The 23,006-nt window shown below is 42.8% G+C and overlaps 1 protein-coding gene across 4 annotated transcripts in view; it reads right to left on the bottom strand.

Annotated features, from left to right (window-relative positions):
- The window catches only part of ATP2B1 (ATPase plasma membrane Ca2+ transporting 1), a 135,292-nt gene extending 113,842 nt beyond the window's left edge, over positions 1-21,450 (bottom strand). For all 4 annotated transcript variants that reach the window (XM_081083317.1, XM_081083319.1, XM_081083318.1 and 1 more), the window contains exon 1: positions 21,008-21,450. The gene's annotated coding sequence lies outside the window, so the exon portion shown is untranslated. The remainder of the gene's footprint in view (positions 1-21,007) is intronic.
- Positions 21,451-23,006: the final 1,556 nt, after the last annotated feature.

The following is a 23,006-nucleotide window of genomic DNA, read 5'->3' as shown; positions in this document are numbered from 1 at the left end:
TGAATCCCTAATTTTTTCTTACAGAATCTTTCAGAAGTCTATAATTAAGAAGTAACACTGAAACCAAAACCTAGTTTATACACAAATTGCCTGTCACATGCCAGGCAAAGCAATTAAAGGGAACAGAATTTGCCACCTCTGGGAAAATCACAGGATTTTCAAAGTAAAAAAGGGTAGTGTTTCCTATTTATGCATTAGCACTTAGAGTTACTATTATGGTAAAGACAAAACAAATATTAAAAAGACAATTTTAAAAACTGAGTTTAAGCAACAGGAAATGTAAACAAAATCTACATACTTAACTAAGCTTCAAAGGTCAATTGTGTTAAGGAGGTTAAGATCATAGAACAAAGGTTATAAAGCAGTATGTTACCATGCTGTCATTCCTAATCCCTGGCCAAAATGATTTAGATGACTTAAAACTCAGAAAGCTTTGAACTTGAGATGTTGCTATGTTAAAGAAAGTGCCTATTAGATGCTTCTGTCAGTTAGTACAACTATTTATGTATAAAATTTTTCATTTTATGCCCCACAACTATTATTAAATGAATAACTTATTTTCTAACAGATATTTCAGAATCAAAGAAATGCGGACTTAACATAAAATGATGGCAACATATACAGAAATGACCCTGCCTAGAGAAGTTGGGGAATGCCTCATTAAAGAGGCATTATATCAATCACAGAATAATGAGCAGGCTGGGCATATCTATAACATAGAGTACTGAGTACTTAGAGTTTAATTTGGTAGACCCTTATATACTTTGTCGGGGAGAAATAGACTTTCCTCTACCCTCAAGGTTCTTCTGGCTGCTCTAATAATTAAATAGACATGAGACAGATTAGCAAGAAAAAATAACCAAATGTAATGCATACATATGTATGGGAACCCTGCATACATGAGAGTCAGAGGTATATATTTTACACACATATATATAATATATATATGTATACACACACACACACACACACACACACTCACTGAGTAGCCAGATTATTATGACCACCTGACGTTTGTAAGCAAATTAGCTATAATTTTCCTCTGAAGTTGCTAGAGGGCCAGACCATTATAAACGTCTGAATAGCACTACATACCTAAGTATCATTGTTGATCAAGTTCATCCAATCATGTTGATGGCGTATCCCAATGGAGATGGCTTCTTCCAACAAGACAATGCGCCATGCCATGGTGCTCGTATTGTGCAGGAGTGGTTTCAAGAACATGAGGGAGACTTAACCTTGCTTAGGTGGCCCCTACAATCACCAGATCTCAATCCAATTGAGCATTTGTGGGACAAAGTTTAAAGAGCCATCAGGCAGCTGGTTCCACAACCATCAAATCTCACAGAACTGGACAGTGCTATTCATCAGGCATGGTGTCAGATTCCTCGCATCACCTTTCAACATTTTGTGGAGTCAATGCCAAGAAGAATCGCCACAGTACTGAAGGCAAAAGGTGGCCCAACAAAGTACTGATGGGGTGGTCATAATAATCTGGCCACTGTGTATGTGTGTATGTGTATGTGTGTGCATGTGTGTGTGTGTGTGTGTGTGTGTATTCACAGAATAATGAGCATGCTGGGCATATCCATACCATAGTGAGAACTCCGGGTAGGATTCAAGGTGATCACTATGACAGCAGAGAATCAGAGGGGACTTGGTGTCTAATTGGACACGCATGAACTAAGTTAAGTGCCTGAGAGACGCAGCTAACTTTCTGGAGAGCTTCATGAAGCAGTTTTCATAACTAGTTCAGATGAGAATATTCCACCTCGGAAGAGCAGCACAGAGCTACTGTTTTCAAGCCAAATTTTCCATTGTTTTGTACTGTAAATTCCTAGTTTAGATTTCAAAAACCTCCTTTTCACTGTCAAGATGTCAATTTTCAATTCTTCCTTGTAATACTTATGCTTGCCCCTGGACAACCATTCCAGTTTCTCCAAATTTGGTCTCATCTTTGGAGTGCTGGGAAACCAGTTATCAAAATGCTATAGAAATGTATTTAAGCCTAACCGGTTTGGCTCAGTGGATAGAGCGTAGGCCTGCAGACTGAAGAATCCCAGGTTCAATTCCGGTCAAGGGCATGTACCTTGGTTGCAGGCACATCCCCAGTAGGAGATGTGCAGGAGGCAGCTGACGGATGTTTCTCTCCCATTGATGTTTCTAACTCTCTATCCTTCTCCCTTCCTCTCTGTAAAAAATCAATAAAATATATGTTAAAAAAAAAAAGAAATGTATTTAAAACTAGTGGCTCAGTGCATGAAATTCGTGCATGGGGGGGTGGTGTCTCTCAGCCCACCCTGCACCTTCTTCAACCTTGGACCCCTTGGGGGATGTCCAATTGCCGGTCTAAAACCGATCCCATAGGGATCAGGCCTAAACTGGCAGTCGGACATCCCTCTCGCAATCCAGGACCACTGGCTCCTAACTGCTCACCTGCCTGCCTGCCTGATCGCCCCAACCACTCTGCCTGCCAGCCTGCTCACCCCCAACTGCCCTCCCTTGCTGGCCTGATTGCTCCCAACTGCCCCCCCTGCCAGCCTGCTCGCCCCCAACTGCCCCCCCTCCGGCCTGATCGCCCCCAACTGCACCCATCTGCTGGCCTGCTCACCCCCAACTGCCCTCCCCCACCGGCCTGCTCGCCCCCAAATACCCCCCGCCCCCGCCGGCATGATTGCCCCAAACTGCCCCTCCTGCTGGCCTGATCACGCCCAACTGCCCCCCACTGCCGGCCTGCCCACCCCTAACTTCCCGTCCTGCCAGCCTGCTTGCCGCCTACTGCCCCCTCCCTCTTGCCGGCCTGCTCACCCCCTACTGCCCCCCTCCACCTGCCTGCTTGGCCCCAACTGCCCCCCTCCACCGGCCTGCTTGGCCCCAACTGCCCCCCCTACCGGCCTGCTCACCCCCAACTGCCCCCCTGCCAGCATGATTGCCCCAAACTGCCCCTTCCACTGGCCTGATCATGCCCAACTGCCCCCCTGCTGGCCTACTTGCTCCCTACTGCTCCCCCAGCCTACTAAGCCCCACTGCCCCCCCACCAGCCTGCTCACCCCCAACTGCCCCCCCTGCCAGCATGCTTGCCCCAAACTGCCCCTCCCACTGGCTTGATCACGTCCAACTGCCCCCCACTGCTGGCCTGCTCACCCCCAACTGACAACCCTCTGCTGACCTGCTCACCCCCAACTGCCCCCCCCCCCCCCCCCGCTGGCCTGATTGCCCCTGACCATCTCTACCTTGGCCCTGTCACTATGGCTTTGTCTGAGCGGTGGCCACGGAGCCCAGCTTGGCTTCCTGGATCTCCTCCGGCCGGCTTGCTTGGCTTCCTGGGTCACTGGGGCAACCCAGGAAGGCAAGCCAAGTCAAGCCTCCCGTCCGCTCTGGCTGGCTCCGTGACTCCAGCTGGCATCGCCATCTTTGTTGCATACTTTGCATATTCCCTCCTTATTGGCTGTGGGCACCACCATCTTTATCGTGAAGGTTAATTTGCATATTACTCTTTTATTAGATAGGATACTACTAAACATAATAAAGTGGAGTGAGGCACTGAGAGTTTTGATGCATGCTTCTAAAAGGGCTTTTTCCTGCCAATTTCCAGGTTCTTTACTTGTTTTACAATTTACATGGTCCAGGAAACTAGGTAAGTAATAGCCTTTGGGCTAAGGGAGGAATTATCCCACAACTCTCCTCATTCTGCTACTCTCCTCTCTCTTTCATCCCTTCTCATTTCAGAGGTATTCCAGATGGCAATTAGTCCACTAAGTTGCATTCCACAATAAGAACATTATTCCTGATATCAACATTAGAGGAATGTCATGGTAAGATATTTTGGGGCATTTTATCCTTTTACACCTACAACTTTTCTAATTAAGAGGCAATACTTGAGAGGAAAAACACACCTTTGGATATTTAAAATGCATATACAGCCTTAGCCAGTTTGTCTCAATGGGTAAAGCCTCAGCCTGCAGACTGAAGGGTCATGGATTTGATTCCTGTCATGGACGTTGGTTGCAGGCTTGATCACCAGCCCTGGTCAGGGCACGTGCAGGAGGCAACCAATGGATGCGTCTTTCTCACATGGATGTTTCTCGCTCTCTGTTTCTCTTCCTCCCTTCCACTCTCTCTAAAAGTCAACGGGAAAATATCCTCGGGTGAGGAGTAACAAGAAAATAAAATACAGATATACTGATGTATATCTCCTAACTAAACAAAAAATAGTCTCATTCAATCAACTATATAATCTGTGCTACTACTCTCCCTCCCTATACAACCCACTTCTACAACTGTCATCTTCAACTACAATCTTGTGACTTTGGATGACTCCAAACTCAGTACATTTGCAGCTTTAAGTTAAATGATAATCTTTCTAGAAGCCTCCCCCACCCCAAACCACTCAACATTTCTTCCTTTCAACTTCCTGTGGCACCTACCTTATGGGGCTACCTAGTACTGCATATTGGAGGAACCTGGCCAAAGAATCTTCTCAAAGGAATTTTCTTTCCCTCACTAATGCAGCCTCTCTGCCTGGAGAAACATTCAAACTGCATCTACAGGTACACATCAAGAAGATGGTAGGGGCACGTCCAAGATATGACGCAACTCAGAACTCAAGCCTGGCTCTCCACCTTGGCTGTAGGTGAATATACAAGCAGAGCTCAGAGCAACTTAAAAAAAAATCCTTCAAAATAATAGTGATAGGAAAGACAGCACTATTAGGAGACCATGGTAGTTAAACTACTGAGATTTTAAGGTTTGGCAGCTGACTCCAAAACGCCCTTCTTCTATGTTTAAGAATAGCTGGAAACAATATATCCCTTTTCATTATAGGCGATATCAAAGACCAGGAAGGGGACATGTGCACACACTTACATTGGTTCCTTGGAAGCATACAGCACCTGATGAATCACTGCACAAAAAAAGAAACTGAGAAGGAACTCTAGACACACTGATTGAGGCCGAGTTGAAGCTCTGCATAACAGCCTCTCTTCTTGGCAGGTCACAATTGTTCCTGTCTAGCACAGTGATCACAGAAACATTTTTTGAAGGAATATATTTATCCAAAATCTTAGGTTTTCCACTCAAATTCTGAAGATTAATAAAAGTCAAATACAATGTCATCGGAAGTATCTGTAGGACACTTTCCTAAAACTTCAAAGTTTTATTTCATATACAATACAGGAACTTCACTCTTTTGGATTACCTCTTAACATACATTTGCATTTAAAAGTTTATATGTTGAATTTTTGTAGAGTTGTCTCCTCTATAGAAAAGAAGATAGATATATTAATCTATAAAGAAGTACTTTAGAAAAGCTGTTTATCTATTCATTTTAAAATAAAAGTAACTTCCATTTCTAATGGCCTTCTTAGTATTCTATTCCACTTAGAAAAATCTACCCTATCCTTAAAAAGCAAGGATGGTAGAACTGTATCAGAAAGATTTAAATTTATATAGCCTGGTTATAACAAAATTATTTCTCATCTTCAATAGTATCATTCAACTAAAGTTTAAAAAAAAAAAGATAAAAATACCTAAAACATATTACAGTTTCTTAGGAGAAACAAAAGAAGGGTTATGCTGGAGTCCAATGTAAGTACATTAAAATTCAAGACTGGACAGAAAATGCTCATTCAAGAGTCATTAAGAACCTCACAGGTATAAGGCATTGTGCCAGGGGCAACTGACTCAAAGATTAACAGTCCCTGCTCTCAAACTGAACATCCCATGGAGGTGTCAAACACATAAACAATAACAAAATATGAATTTTTAGAAGTGCTATAATATGAGAAAGTAACTAGCAGAGACCTAGAAATGAGTGGCATGAACTATACATACAGCAAGAAAAGACAAAGAATCCCAAATACCTAACCAGCCTCACAGAAAGGAGGCTGGAAGAAGGTTTTAACAAAAAGATAACAAACTACACAATTCTTTAACCCAGTAATTTAAAAGGAAACAATCATGATGAAGATAAACAGCTACAAATAAAGATGTTCACTGGAGGGTTATTTAACACGAGGAAAACACAAAACCCGAACATCCAACAATAAGGGAATAGCGATGGGATAAAATATTGCATTCATTAAAATGATGTTGATGAAAATCATTTAATGACATAAGAAAATTATATAAAGCTTTTTTAATATAAAGCTTTCCTAAAGCACACATTTACACCCACATTATCTCAAGCATGGTACTGGGTGTACAAATTTTTTAAGAGATCAAAAATAAATCAAAATGTTAAAGCTAACCAATTTTTCAGAGGTAGGATTATGAGTGATCTTGTTTCATTTTTATGTTCTATATTTTCCAAACATTAAAAATCCGTATTGTTACATTTTTAATTGGTAAAAAGATTATGTAAGTCACTGTGGTTTAGGAGTTCCCTTTAAAATTATTAATGACCCTTTTCATATTTTTCAGTGGAGAATATCTCTCCCCCAAATTCCACAGAACCCACTCATTTAAACCGATTAGTATTTGTACGTTGCTTAAAACAATACCTAGCAGATAGAAAGTAGCTGCACAGGTATTAATTTTAAATTTTCAGTAATTTTAAATCCACTTTATCTAAGTATCTAGTGTATTTAGAGCTAGTCTATTTTCCATGGTACTGTGGCAAAAGAACATTTTTTCCCCTTCTGAATTCTAACATCTTTCAAGAGATGATTGCTGTCTCCCTCTGAGATTCTGTTTCCTTCAGAGAAAGCAAGAGGAAGAAATTCAGTCAAATATCAAGTTCCTCAAAGGGAAGACAGGAAATTAATGATGGGGATGAAATTTTAAAATATGGCCAATTGTAAAGACACACCTACAAAAATGTACTCAACAGATTTATTAGAGAGTCTCTCTTAAGTCAACATTTCATGGGATTAAGCTCTTAACACTAAAAAGAATATGTACTTATTCAGAAGAAATAATATACCAGACTCTTAGTAGAGAGGGAGGGCTATATGTAATTAGTTGGAAAATAATGTCTTCATGTGTTTTTATTAGCTGCTTCAGATGTGTAGAATGGTGGTAGTAGTAAGGAACATCCCAGGGGAAACTAAAAAAAACCACAGATGGCAACCAACTGTTCCATATAAATAAAGGAATGCTGAATTTGAACTTGCAAAGTAGAGGACAACTTAAGGAAGAAATCAAGGCTCTTAAGTTGTTTGTTGATTGTCTTTGCTAAAGAAGTTTTCAGTCAAGTCTGCACTACTCACTTATACTTTTGTGAATATGGGTTCTTTTATTCAAAGTAATTACTGATTTCTGCATCTAAATCGCACAAGACGGCACAGAGACACAAGAACTGAATGACAGGTGACAAATCTGGGTTATCCACACATGTATGTATTCATTCTTAGTTTTGACAAACTTACACATGCAGTTTTTTTAAAAATATCAGCAGTTCTTTCAGTCCCCCTACTTAATTTTCGCCTCAGAGGCAATAGGTAGCACCTTTCCTTTTAGTACCTAATTCCATCTCTATAAATATAATACAACATTCCTGCTTGCTTTTTCAGTTTGTTGTTTTATGTATACACTAGAGGCCCGGTGCACAAAAATTTGTGCACTCGGGGGGGGGGGGGGGAGGGGGGTCCCTCAGCCCGGCCTGTGCCCTCTCGCAGTCTGGGACCCCTCAGGAGATAACGACCTGCTGACATAGGCCTGCTCCCGGGTGGCAGAGGGCAGGCCCAATCCCTAGGTGCAGCCCCTGGTCGGGCTCAGAGCAGAGCCGATTGGGGAGTTGGCTCAGAGCAGGGCCGACTGGGGAGTTGGGGCGCCGCCCCCTGTCATGCACAGAGCAGGGTGATCGGGAGGTTGTGATGCCACCCTCAGTCATGTTCAGGGTAGGGCCGATTGGGAGATTGGAGCACCGTCCCCTATCACACTCAAGGCAGGGTCAATGGGGAGGTTGTGGCGCCACCCCTTGTCACACACAGAGCAGGGCCAATCAGGGGGTTGGGGCACTTCCCCCTGTCACTCACAGAGCAGGGACCATCAGGGGGGTTGGGGCACTGCCCCCTGTCACGCACAGAGCAGGGCCCATCAGGGGGTTGGGGCGCTGCCCTCTATCACCCACAGAGCAGGGCCCATCAGGGGGTTGGGGCATCACCACTCTCACACTCAGGGCAGGGCGGATGGGGAGGTTATGGCTCTACCCCATTACACACAGAGCAGGGCCCGAGGGGGGGGGGGGGGAGTTGGGGCGCCGCACCCTGTCACACACAGAGCAGGGTGGATAGGGAGGTTGTGGCCCCGCCCCCTGTCACACACAGAGCTGCAGGGCGATCAGGGGGTTTGGGCGCTGCCCCCTGTCACGCTGATCCCAGTGCCAGGAGGCCTCGCGGCTCCGCTGATCCCGGTGCTGGGAGGCATATTACCCTTTTACTATATAGGATAGAGGCCTGGTGCACGGGTGGGTGCCGGCTGGTTTGCCCTGAAGGGTGTCCTGGATCAGGGTGGGGGTCCTCACTGGGGTGCCTGGCCAGCCTGGGTGAGGGGATGATGGCTGTTTGCAGCTGGTCACACACCCTTCAGGGTGGGGGTCCCCACTGGGGTGCCTGGTCAGTCTGGGTAAGGGGCTGAGGGCTGTTTTCAGGCTGGGGGTGACTGAAGCTCCCAACAACTCCTTTTTTTCTTTTTATTCTGGGCCAGCTTTAGCTTTGAGGCTTGGCTCCAGCTCTTAGGCCTCCGCTGCTGAAAGTAGGTTTCTGGCCTTTGCTTACAATGTTGCGAACCTGCTGGCTAAAGCCCGGTGGACTAAAGCAGATTTCTGGGGTTTTGTTTAGCTTCTATATTGGTTACGTAGTTGCTTAGAGTTGCAGCTCAGAGGCCTGCAGCGGCAGGCGGGGAACTTTGGAGTCCTCCATCACTGAAGCAAGCAAACCTCATGTTAGTTTCAAGCTGCCTGGCTGCCGGCTGCCATCTTGGCTGGCAGTTAATTTGCATATTGCCCTGATTAGCCAATGGGAAGGGTAGCGGTCGTACGCCAATTACCATGTTTCTCTTTTATTAGATAGGATAGCGTATCCCCCCAAATGTATACACACTTTGAATGATTATGAAGTCAGTGTTTATTAACATACAGTTCATTTTCAAAATTTAAAAAATTCTAGAGAAATTAATAATTTTTTTGTTGATACTGGTTTTCAAACTGATGACTGACCGTTCTGGTCCAGGCACTGCTGATGATGCAAAGCAATGAAATCACAAACATCATTTTGTTCGGTATTTGTGTGCCCTCAATTCATCAACTGTTGCTGGTTTTGTGCTGTAGACTTTATCTTTTATATATCCCCATAATAAAGTCTAGTGGATAAATTTTCTTTGTTCAAAGCATAGTCTGCCTTCACCCATTATTTCAAATCAGTTAAACCTGAAAAGAAGTGAAAAGTAAGTGAGTTATCAGCTGTTAAAGTGTGTATACATTGTTTGGGGGCACCCTGTGTCCACAAAAATGTATACAAACTTTGAATAATTATAAAGGCAGTGTTTGTACTTCATCTGCATTTTCAAACTTCCAGTAGCATTTGAGGATGAATTTCCTTTGTTCAATACTTAATCTGGCTGAAAAAAAAGAAAGAAACATCAATTGAGCTATCAGCTGTAAAAGTGTGTGTGTGTGTGTAATGTTTTTGGGACACCTTGTACTGAGTTTTCAATACCATTCTTCCTCCCACCCTCAGTACAAACACAAATGTTCCCCAAAGTACGGTTATGTAGAGTATTTAAAGAAAATACAACTCAATAATAATACAAACACAATCTAGTTAAAAAGGGACAGAGTACCTGAACAGACACTATAAGTTACTGGAACCCAAAATGTCCTGATAAATGAATAAACAAATTGTGGTATACCTATACAATGAAATCCTATCAGCAATAACAAAGATTGACCAATTAATATATGTAACACAGATAAATTTCAAATAATTATGTTGAATCAAAGTCAGACCAAAAAAGAACACATACTATACAATTCCAAGTACATAAAATTCTAGAAAATTCAAATTAATCTATAATCACAGTAAGCAGATTAGTGGAACCCTGAGGAAAGAGCAAGGTGAGAGGGGGAAGAGGGGAAGATTACAAAAAGGCACAAGAAAATTTTAGGGGGATGGTTATGTTTATTAATTTGACTGTAGTGGTAGTTTCACCGCAGTATACATACATCAAAGCTCAGGTTTTTCTCTTTAAATATGTGCAGTTTACTATATCTCAGTTATACCTTAATAAGGCTATAAATACATAAATCTTAGAAGTTCTGGATTCACATGCAGGGCTTTCTGACTATGGAGTTCACTGTAGGGTGACTGACAGACATTTTCTTTCTTCTTTACAAAAATTGATTTTTTGGGGGTTACATTGGTTAATAAAATTATATCGGTTTCACAATTACAATTCTACAGTACATCATCATCATCAGTATATTGTATTGTGTTCACCATCCAAAATCTAGGCTCCCCTTCTGTCATCATTTATCCCATTTATGTTCTTCTATCCCCCCCGCCCCCTGCCTTTTTCCCTCTGCTAATCACCATACTGTTGTCTGTGTCTACAAGGTTTCTGTTTGATATTTTGCTCAATCCTTTCACCTATTTCACCCAACTCCCCGCCACACCGCTCCCATCTGACAGCTGTCAGTCTGTTCTCTGTATCTATGAGTCCTGTTTCTATTTTGTTTGTTTATTTTTTCATTAGATTCCACATATAAGTGAAACCATATATTTGTCTTTCTCTGACTGGCTTATTTCACTTAGCACAATACCCTCTAGGCCCATCCATGCAGTCCCGAAGGTAAGATTTTCTTTTTTATGGCTGAGTAATATTCCATTGTATAAATGTACCACAGCTTTTTTATCCACTGATCTACTGATGGGAACTTGGGCTGTTTAAAAACCTTCGCTACTGTAAATAGTGCTGCAACGAACATAGGGGTGCATAAGACATTTTCCTTACACAACCCCCTCAAACAAGCACAGAGCCAGTGTCAGACTCTTTAGCTCCTTTCCCTCAATCTGGTCAGAGTCCTCAGAGAAGATAAAATCTGGCCAACATTCTGAAAGTTCAGGAAGGGAAGAAGGCTGAGAATCAAAATAATATGTAAACTCCACTTCCTCTCACTTGAGGATACTTTTGGCAGGAAGCAGAGTTAAATGCCAGTTATATGCCATGTCTTTAACTGGAAATCTTAAATACATTTATTGAAAAACTAAATTACCTTCACAGCATACCACAAGATGAAACATCAAGCAATAACAAGATAGTTAAAAGACAGTATTAGAAGGCAAACCTAAAAGAATTGAATGGTTGAAAATTTGGGGTGGGGGTGGGGAGAAGACGACCTACTATGTCCATACAATTATTTTAAGTCAACCTTCCAAGAAAGAATAGTAACAAAACTCCTTGACTTTATATTTTGTACTTTGGGGGACAGTAATAAAAAACCAAGTGATTTACCCAAGGTCATCTGGCCTTTTGAAGGTGAGGATTAAACTCAAATTTAAATCTTAAGAGAACTTAAGATGAAAAAAACAAACAAAAAATGGAGTAAAAACCAAAATCAGAAATTTTAGGTCCAGTCGCACATAAGAATACCAAAAAAATACATAGGCTCTGAGAAAGGTTGTCACTCCTAGCTAAAGGAATGCTGTGGCAAGAGGCCCAGAGGCAAAAGAGAATCAGGTAAGTTCCAGTGTTCAATTACATATATAAGAAAAAGGAGTTTAAGGTCAAAGGCAGGTGAATTTAAACTTTACCATAGATCCATTGTACTTGCATTGAATGACTGACTGATGTTTGTTTTTCTGATACCTGACATCAGAGGGTTTTGATGCTAGAGGATCTCCTTTTCCTGATGCGTCATCACCTTCCCACTTTACAGACTGACGTTTCCTTGTTTTCAGCCCTCTTCCTGTTAGCACTGGTGCCCTTTAACTCAGCAGTTCTCTACCACAGTATTAGTTGTCAGGAGTGTCCAAAGTAAGTATCTGAAGTTTGTGAGTCAGCATAAAGCATCACTCATTTGATTTGGGCCATGGGCATAAGCAGAGAAGAAAAGGACAGAATTATAGCAAAGGAACTGAAAATCTTGCATAACTCTAGGTAACAGCAAGGGAGAATAGAGTATATGCTAATGTCATCCTCATGTGTCCCAATAAGAAAATGTCAAAATTCAATAGAAAAAGATATGTCCTTACCCATTTCACTTTAGCTGGTTCCACTGATTTCTGCCTTTACAGATTTCTTTTTATTTTTTCACTACCCAAAACACTTATGATCAACAATTTTATTATGATTATTACTCCAATGTTAAAGAAAGAGAAAGTCTTAGAATCTCGTCTATAATACCCAACCAACAATTAAGTCTATAAAATTTAAAAGGATCGGGAGAACATTCAACAGGAGTACACCTGTACAGTTTCAGCTGTGCTAATCACTGGAAAAACCATCTCTGGAGAGCAATCTTTTCAAGCATTTTTTTTTTAGCTTACATACTAAATACCAGTATACATAAACATTAATTACTTATATGTTTAAAATTACATATTAAATCTACACAAATCATTAAATCTTTGAAATTCCATGTGCATTCAATAAGAAATGATAAAGTCTAGTACAGGTTTTCCTTTCTAGACATAAGAAAGGCAGTTAGAAAAAAAAAAAACAAAAAAAACCCGTATCACTGTTTTAAACTTTAGCAGAAACCACATACCTACACTTCTTACTGCTGCCTACAGTAATTCTGTACCAGGTCATAAGCTAACAGTTAATCCTCAGTTCATGGAAAAGAACTCTTTCAGAAAAATTACAACCTGCAGCAAACAGAGATTTAAAAACTGAGCTCCATGGTATTCCTACCAATGAAAAGCAATTACAAGAATATCATATTTTAAATCACAATATATGATTCAAATTATGGCATTTTACGTACTGCAACGTGCTAATAGATTACATATCCAACAAACGCATCTTTAGACCATCACTCCAGATGAAAGGAAAAAAGGTCATATGCCTTGTGAATAGTGAAAGTGGACGTTTTAAGATATAAATTTTAGCTATTATAATGAATATAATCAGAATAAATTCTAAAGCAGACAAATTACTTACTGCACTGAAATTCAGAAATGGTAAAGACTTTCTATACAGAAGCTAAATTCTATTACCCTAACAACATTCTATGAAATGTAGCTGTTCTCCAGAAGTAAAACAGGTTGTCCTATGAATCCATCTGAGCAAAGTTAAAATTTCAAAGGTAAAAAGGCTTTAGAAAATCTCCAAGAAAAATTCCTTAACCTCATCTGCTTTACCTTAACAAATGCCTAAGTCCTAAAACAATATGGCAAAAAAATACCAATTCAACATACTGACCAAAACAAAAGGATATATAGTGATGGGGAAGTGTATGATCCAGATTACAAATGTAGAAAAATTCAGTCAAAAAAAATTAATCAGTAATGACAGAAAGGTAAACTAATGCTGAGTTTTGGGAACATTTAGATAGACAAAAAGACGGAGGGTCCTATCAGGTGACAGGAAGAACACACATAAAGTCACAGCAAAGGGAATGAGCAGGATTGTATGTAGGACACTGCCAGACTATGTGACTATCGTGTAAGTGAGCAGTCAGCAGTACCACAGTACTGCAACGCTGCTCTCAATTCCCAGGAAACACCATTCATACTGTGTTCTCTGTGAGCAGTACCCCATGGAGGTGTACGAAGTGATGATCCTGGTTAGGTAATATATAAAAACATCAGGTGAGATGCTCAACTAAAAGAGATTCTGTGAAATAGGGGAGCACAAGACAAAATCCATTTAGATAGACTCAGTCCATATTAGCGTTATCAAAGGATGGGTGAAGTCCCATATAAAAGAACTGCATAAACCAGCCTATCTTGGATTTTGGTTTTGCTCCCTCTCCCCATGAAACCCCCCTATTAGTATTTTTTAGAACCAGTGTTCTAAAAAACACTTTAGAAAACACTGAGCTGTTTTATAAAAAGCCTCCAGAGTCAAGTTGCATGTTGATAAAGGAGAAAAATGAGGAACCACTGAAAGTTTTAGTGAAAAAATGACAGCAGGAAAGCTACAATCAAAAAATAAATTGTGACACAAATATGAAAGGTAGACTAAAGCAGCAGATTTGAGAATTTTGAGAGCAAAAGATTGTTTGAAATCCTTCTGAGAGAAAACTCACTGAATTAATACAATGAACAATAAATCCACATTGTTAATAATCAAGTTGTTTAAACAGCATCTTTAAAACAATCAAATCCTTTTTAAGATCTACTTTTCAGAAAATAATAACTTTTACTCCTAAATTTTTCATGTCTTTATAGTAGTTATACCAGTTTACAGTTAAGCAGTATAATCTCAGATTTCACAGTGTAAGCAAGCACTGGTCCATTCAAAACTATCCTTATTCCTTCCCCCAGAAGCCCAGGTGACAGTAATATTAACACAAAGCAGGTATCCAACATTTTGAGAAACCATATTGTTGGGAGTTATCTTACGTAGAAATACCAAATATTATTATTAATAAAGAGGTAACTAAAAATACTGCATATTGTTTAAAATAGGTGATACTCTCCTAGAAAAACCTTAATTAAAAAAAGAGTTTAAAAGAACTTGGTGAAAACTTCACCCATAGTTTATCTGGATTCCACTGCCAGAAAGCTTTATTAGTTTAAATTCCTATAGTCATCTGTAATTATAACTCATGATTCCTAAATATATCCTAAGGCATAGCCAACAAACCTCAAGTTTTGGAAAATACAAAGCACAGTCTTGAGCTGAATTTGCTTTGAAATTAATTTCATTACAATATGTATTTTAAATACAGATGCAACTATTTAGTACACTGTTATAAGTGAAGCAAAAACAACTGCATTTTAAAACTGGTTTTAAATAGAAAGTAATTCATGTGTGTATATACTAGTAACTAGCAGATAAAATAGTTCAAAAAGTCAGATCAGTTTATAACAAATGGACCTTACAATAAATTACTGAACTATAATCTGTTATTTACCATTTAAGTGAAATAGCAGTAACTTCTGTTTTAATGCACAGAATGGTAAATTATCAATCAGTCTTATATCATTAATAGTTTTTAAAGGTAAGTAGGCACTAAGCTGCTGTTTTTGAAGGAACGGCTGCTTTTTAACTGAAACTAGTAAGAATCACTACTTATTCACCAATTTATGTCCTTTTAGTTTGAAGGAACAAGCCAATGTCTTTTCTGCTAACAAAAAATAAGAGCTAGACTAGAGCATAAATACACAGTACTATATTGACACAGCATGCATTATTTTTACAAAAATAAGCCCCCATGTTCATTCAAGTCACTTAGAAATGGCAGACACTGAGGCATGAAAACAAAAAAGAGAATATTCTCTGTCTAGGAGTTTACAGTGTTTAATAAGTAACTTAATATATAATCACAGGTGGACCTTCTGAAAGAAGACAATGCATACCTATAATGGAAATATTTTCAATTTATCAATTTTACAATTGCCACAAAACCACCAAATCCATAAATCAAACGTGGCTATAATAGTCAAAACTTTGAAAACACTGATTCCGCTACGTTCAAAGTCAAAAAAAATCAATGATGTCCTTCTAATTTATAAAAACATCTCTACTACATACGTTTAACTTAGGTATAAATTCAACATCAATGTTTTTCAAAATGCAAACTACTAGGCCCCACCCCAAATATGCTGAATCAGAATTGCAGAGGCAATGCCAGGGAATCTGTACTTTCAATAACTCCCCCAGGTGATCTTCATGCACACTGATGCTGGAGAACCACTACCGTCCCTGTTAGATTTATAATAAGGTTTTGGATTTCAAGAATTAAAATCTCCTGGCTTGCGAGCCTTTTAAACTAAATTTCATTCACAGATTAATATTTCAAAAAGACTTAGGTAATAAACATGTTGTGGGGAAAAAACAAACAAGTACACACAAAAAATTATAGCAGGAATTAAAAGAAGAAACTTATGGGCCATTTTATTTTTAACTCAAGATTTAAGAGACACCTAAATAATTTCAGAGACCAATGGGTGTTTGAAAACATAACTGCTAACTTAAAAATAATCCAATCCGCAATATTAAAAGTACAGTATTTCAAATATGTTCAAATTTATTTACTCAGTTGTTAAGTAAATCAGGGCATGAACTGTTTACATTATACCAAATACAAGCAATGATTAAACTTATAAAGCTAAACCTAAACAAACCTGTTTATATTCCACTACAAAATTTACTCTGGTCAGAAACTGATTTTTCATAAATTCATATAACTTTAACAAACTTACATATACATGTATAATGGAAAGAGCAATAGAGCAAAAACTAGAAGCCACCTAAAGTAGTTCTGGGTAATCTGGTGGCTAGCTATATGACCTTAGGACCTAGAAATCATTTTACCTTCCAGGGCAGCGGCAGAGTAGGGGTACAGGATGGCTCAACTGATTACTCATCTCAGGATCATATGTTGGGAGAATCAAATAAGATACTATGTAAACACATTCTTAAACATTGTAAAGCAATTTATAAACCAAAGGCATTATCAAGAGAGCAAAATTTGAGAGGCATAGTCTTTAGTTGCCTGCTATAAAATAGAGCATTACGGAAACAATGAAAAGCATAAAAACTGACCTTCAGATTCAATTAGATATAGAATACTATTTGTATTAGACATAGAATACTATATTCTGTAAACTATAAATATAAAGCATAAGAAATCAATTCAGTTACCTGTCCTATGTTCCCATTCCTAACATCTATTGTTTAAAGATATATTAGATAGACCATGAGTTGATAATTGTCACAATTACTGTTTTCATTCTCTATCTGTATTTTTCATATATTTGACAATTTCCATAATAAATTTTAACAAGGCAATGTGTATGTTTGTATACAAAATGTCTGAAAAGCTAAAAATATCTCATTAAAAGTTATTTCTTTTTTTAAATTATTCTCAAAACTAGTTTATCGTTTTCTTTCAGTGTTATCTCAGATTCTATAAATTCCAAAATAAGCTGCTTTCAGTACCCTTTTATATATCATGACACCTACTAGAAAATAATTATTCTTTTTCAACTAGGTGAGTAAATATTCTTACCCAAACTGCAAAAAATATAATTCTTAAGTTTTTGCTTCCTGATCTTTATTCCTTTTTATTTGTGGATTTTTCTTTTTTTCTTCTTTTGCTCATTCATTACAAAATTCCAAAATTAAAAAGTGAAAACAACCAGTTTCAACTGCATGTATGTGTAAAAATATAACGAGAAATCAAAGAGCAAATAACTCCTTTTTTCTACTAGTAGTATTGAAAAAGACCAGTATTAGTTGTAATTAGCCATTCCTCTTAAAACCTGTGGACCTATACAACTCAATTTATATGGTAAGAGATTATTTCATCCAAAATGAAGTTAACATGTCTGTCAAAAAAATGAAATCCCCAAATCAAGGATTCTATCAAAGTGTGCATAACAATGTACAATTACTCTGCATACATCGAACTAATTGCTCAAAAATGTCCTTTAACCTGGGGCCATATTCCACAGATTGAAAAAGCATAAACCACCTTTCACCTCAAGCAGATTTGTTTAGCTTTAACTTAATAAAATGTATCTACAGCTCAACAGCTTATGTTTTATTATAGTTTGTGAAGGAATCATAAGTGTTGAAACTTAAATGCAGATAGGACAATAATAGCTTGTGGTTTATCATTAAAACTGTATTTGGTACTATCCATACATTAATTTATTCATTACTTGAGACCTAATAAATCTTTGTGTCTTCTGTGCCTAAAGAGATAGTGTACCTTAATTATTTTTATTTGGGAGGAAGGGGGACAGAGCAAGTGGGCAGGGAAGGAAACTAACCAGTTCAACTGTCACTATAGCATTTGGTTTCTAAGCATTAAAAACTCCATTTTCCTTTATATGTGACATATTCGAGAGGATATATAGGAACCACTTGTTCCAACATGGTCTTTAATAACTTTGCATGTTAGTCCTGCTGCAAGTCCTTATTTGTATTATTTAAAAACAAGTAATTGTAAAACTATGAAAGGCAAACTGTTGGAAGATGAGTAACAAACAAAAAGAATTACTAGACCTTATTCAAGCAAGGTTAATAATTGTACATGTTTACCTTAGAATGTTAACAGCACACAAGCTAAAAAAAAAAAAATGGTAAGACCACTATCATCCTGGTAGGTACCCTTATTTGGTGTCAATGCTAGCTGTCACATACAATGCAGCCATTACTTTCCTTATTTCTTTTTCTAAGTGTCTAGATATCATTGCCCCTATTACTTCATCATAAGCACAAATCAAGTTTCTCACCTCATCTCAGAATCCTACATTGAACCCCAAGCTTCAATTTAAAAAGCATGATTTCCCATATAGTTGCAGAAATCCCCCTAAAAGAGTCAAGAATTACAGGAAAATGAAGACAAAACCATCTCATACATCTAAATGAGGATGCCAGTAATGACAACTGCAATAAAAATCAAGAAGGCGTACTCTGAATTTTCACCATTTTAATAAAACAAAATCATGAAATTTTAAATTAAAGGTGGCGCTCTGTCCTCAACTCACCCGATTGTGACTCACTTTTGCAGACTATATGGTAGGCAATAACACTTTTCAAAGATCTTAGCAGTTACACCCAAGCCAAAATCAGGACAGAGGTTCACCCTTAATTACAGCAATTTAACTGTCTCACCCAAAGCAAGGTAGAAGCTAAAAACACCCCCCTTAAGTCATGGCTAAATAAGCCCATTTCATATACTAGCTTTCAATGTCTCCTTTAAAGAAAATGTTTCTATTTACTTCAAATCTGAACTCATCAGGTGGAAAAAGAAAAAAAAAGAGGGGGTGGGGGGACCCAGCAGAAAGGCCAAATACAAAAAGAGGTTCCCCTCCAATCCTACTAATTCCCCGGATCCGTCTGTGCCACTCACAAGGATAAGGAGTCTGGGGAAGGCTAGCAGCAGGGCAAGCGGTGAAGGCCCTCCATTCACTCCTGTGGGCCACCATCCAAAGGGTTACACACCCTCTGTTCAAGGAGAGCCTCATACAAAGCAGATCCTTACAAGTACTTCTTCTTAGAAAATACGCCCACGCTGTACAAGAGCGTTATTTTAAAGTAAGACTGTCCTCAGGTGGAGGAGGTTAAACACAACAAAGGCTTCCATGTTGAAAGGCAGACAGTCCAGATACAAGCATAGACCTACACACGTATGAAAAAAAAAATCCCTAAGTAATCTATCATGAACAGCAATCGATACCAACAGGAGCCATTAGATTATTAATAAACCCAGAAAAGTGGAATGCATAGCAGCTAAAGTGGCTGGCTGCTGCGATCTAACCCGCAGGAAAGGTAAAAATACGCCGGCGGAGGAGGGTCAAGCCCTTCGCAGATTTAGAGACCCCTCCCGCCCACCCGAGCACCCCCTGCCCTGGACGTCCAGCCCGCTGCACCGCACAGGATGCGAACACACTTGCCAGCACTGCGAGTCCCGCAGAAAACTGGTGAATGAAATGCGCACGGAGACCAGCCAGGCTAGTGACCGCGGCACAGAACCAGGGGTCGCTAACTAGCTTAGCCACAGGATTCTCCTGCAAATGTAACACAGGGAGCATATCCCCAACCCCGCAATGGGAACCCGGTTCGTTCTCACTGACCCTTTCCACAAAGGGGGTGCAGGACGCAAGGTGCCCCCCCCCCCTTAAACTAAATCGAAAAAATGCGAATCGGAAGCAGCCGGGAACATCCTGGGGAGGGAGGCTGGGGAAGACAGGAGACGCCGGGAGAAAGGCGAGACGAGACGGCTCTCCAACTCCCAGGGAATCGCCGTCGGTGTGATAGGAATCAGTCCAGCAGCCCCGCACAGGGGCTGGCGAGGGGCCCCCGTCGGAGACCCAGTGGGGCCGCAGGCGGGGATTAAAGGGGTGACCCCCTCAGGGCGCTGGGAGGGAGAGCCGGGCACCGCTGCCCTGAAGGTCACCACGCGCCGGGCGGGGGCGGCTGGCGACGGGATGAGCTCCGGCTCTGCCGAGGCGGCTTGGAGGAGAGCGGCGAGTGCACACACGGAGCCCCGCCGAGCCGGTCCCTCGGGCCCTGGGCGGGGACTCCCGGCGCTAAGGCGCACTCCCAGGAACCCGCTCACCTTTACGATCGCCCGTGCGGGCGCGGCAGGCGACAACCTGCAAGAGGCCCCCCGCACGCCCCCGCCAACTTCTCCCGGACCTGCTGAAGCCGCTGTGGGGCGCGGGGCACCCAACTGTCAGCACCTCCTCCGCGACTCCCCGACCCCCGAGTTCCGCCGGGCCTTCCCGCAGGTGACCTGCCCCATCGCCCCGGCCGCGGGCGGATGGCGGCCGCCACTCACCTCGCCCGGCAGCAGGAACCATTTTCCAAAGGAGAAAAGGAAGGGGGGGCTGCCGGGGGTCGGGACTAGGTGAGGGACAGCGGGAAGCGCAGAGCACAGGGGCTCGGTCCTCGGCGAGTCCGCAGCCTGCTCGCAGGGCTGAGCGCGCCACGCGGAGGTGCGGCTGCACCTCGGGGATGAGGCTACGGGGCCGAGAGGCTCGGCGTCCACCAGCCGGGGCTCCCTACTCACGCTGCACAGTGAGGAGGCGGCAGAGCAGGAGGCGGCACCCGGCTCGGCCCCCGCCCAGAGCCCGGCAGCCGCCGAGTGGCCGCCCGGGTCCCCGCAGGACCCGCCTCCTCGGCTCCGCAAAGCCGCACACTGGGCGCGCCGCGCTCAGCACGGGTAGCTCCGCCAGCCTCCCGCCGCCATCCGCAAAGGCAGCGGCGGGCGGGGTGCAGACCCCTCGCTGAGCACCGCAGCCCGACCCGCTAGGGGCGGGGCCCGCGGCCACTCGGCGGACGGCCGAGCACGAGGGGGCTGCGCGCAGCTGAGGGCTAGAGCCCCGTTGGCACCGGGTGGCCCGCAAGACTGTCGGAGGAGGCAGGGGGAGAGAACTCTCACCCGTTCCGGTCTGGTGCTCCCTTCTCTTCACACCCACACGCCTCCCGCTCCACGCTGGCGGCGCAGCTGCTCCCGCTGCCACTGCCGCCGCCGCCGCCGAAGCTCGCGCCGCCGCCGCTGCCGCCTCGGCTGGGCGCGGTCACGTGACGCGACCCGCGGGGAGCCTGGGGGCGGGCGGGCGCGCGCGCACGCGGTGAGAGCCGGGCTGGGACCGGGACTGGGAGCCCGGCGGCGCGGAGGGGGCGTTTAAGGGGAGGACCCAGCGAGCGCGCCCCCGGCTGGCGAGCGCGCGCCCGGCGAGGAGAACTTGCCGCGCGGTCCGGAAAGGGTGCTGGAGCGTGGGGCGGGGGGCCCACGCCTCCGCCCGGCCCTCCCTCTCTTCCTTCCCAGAGCGCTGGGACTCGCCGCTGCCCCCGCCCCGTGTCTCAAGCGCCTTTCCTCCTGCCGCCGCCTGCGATTGGCTGGGAGGGTCTGACGTCCGTGTTTCCATGACGTAGAGGGGCGGGGGGTGGCGAGGGCGGAGGGGGTGGCTGGGGCGTGCGGGGCGGTGACGACGTCAGTCACAGCTGCTGTGCCGGCGCGGGGTCGGGGGCTCCCGCGACCGTGGAGGCTGGAGCGCGCTGACTGCCGCAGGCGGACGCGGGCGCCTTCCCCGAGGGCCCCTCCCGAGCCACCCACGGCCCGCGCCCCCCTCCCCCGGGCCCAGGAGCAGGGCCGCGGGCGCGGAAGGGCGAGCGCTCCAGGGGACGGCAGGTTCAGGCTGACCATTTGTCAGCGGATTTGAAATGCTTCTCTTCACTCCCTGCCGGACTCGTTGCCCGTTCCGGGCCGTGACGCCCACGCCGGACAACCCAAGTGCCTCCCAACTCGTTTCCTTCTGGGAGAGGGGGGCCCACCCTCCCTACGAGTGCCGGACGCCCCTTCTTCGTGGCTGAGGGTCGGCCTCGCAACCTGGGATCCCTCTTCAGCGCGCAAAGGGTTAACCGGCGCCCCCGGTGCCAACAGGCCCCCCCGGACCCGCGCGTAACATCCCGGCGTCTTCTGGGTTTGCTGGTTCTGCCGATGCCCAACTGTTGGCTCTTATAGTTCACTTGTGCCGTCTTTACCCATCACCCCTCTTTCGTGTGGGGAAAAGTCAAAACACACCGAGGAACAGGCAGAATGCAGATGCTAAAAGGTAGTCAGCTTTGCCCAACCTTCAAGAGATTTTGCAAGTTAATCAGAACCATCCATCGTGACGTCTACTTTAAAAATAAAACGGTTTTGCCCTAGCTGTTTTGGCTCAGTGGATAGGGCGTCAGCCTGTGAACGAAGGGTCCCAGGTTGGATTCCGGTCAAGGGCACATGCCCGGGTTGCGGGCTAGATCCCCAGTAGGGGACGTGCAGGAGGCAGCCAATCAATGATTCTCTCTCATCATTGATGTTTCTATCTCTCCCTTCCTCTCTGAAATCAATAAAGATATATTTAAAAAAATAAAAATAAAACGGTTTTTCCTTCCTACACACAAATACACAGATATGTAAAGATTAGTGCCTTAACCTAAGACAGTGTGCTCCATCTTCCTTTAATCGGCTCTATTTGAACTAACCATCGCGGCTTATTCAGAGACCTTGTCAGTATTGTGTTCAATACCACTTAATCAGGGCAAAAAGATAAGTTCTGCAGTCTCCTTTCTCTTCATTCCAAGACTGGAAAAATTACTCTTTGTAACGTCTTCCTAAAAGCATACCGGCGATGTGAAGGACTTTATTACGTGTATTCACTCTCTAAAAGCTTTTATTTTAAAATATGTTTAAAGGTTTAGAAACAAAATATGTAAAAGTTTAGAAAGCAAAAACTCCTAATGAATCCTGTTGAAAATAAACTTTTTAATTAATTTGTCTTACCAGGACACACATTACCAAGTTGTGAGCTGTTCCCTCGACCAGCAAAGTTAGCACTGGGCAGAATGACACAGTTTTTCCTCTCGTTAATCACTGTTAAGGAATTGGTTGGTGT

This window comes from Myotis nattereri (genome assembly GCF_964212035.1).
Source record: "Myotis nattereri genome assembly, chromosome: 2".
Taxonomy (NCBI): Eukaryota; Metazoa; Chordata; class Mammalia; order Chiroptera; family Vespertilionidae; genus Myotis; species Myotis nattereri.
The sequence above is the reverse complement of the archived record's forward strand: the minus strand, read 5'-3'. Positions and strand labels throughout refer to the sequence as shown.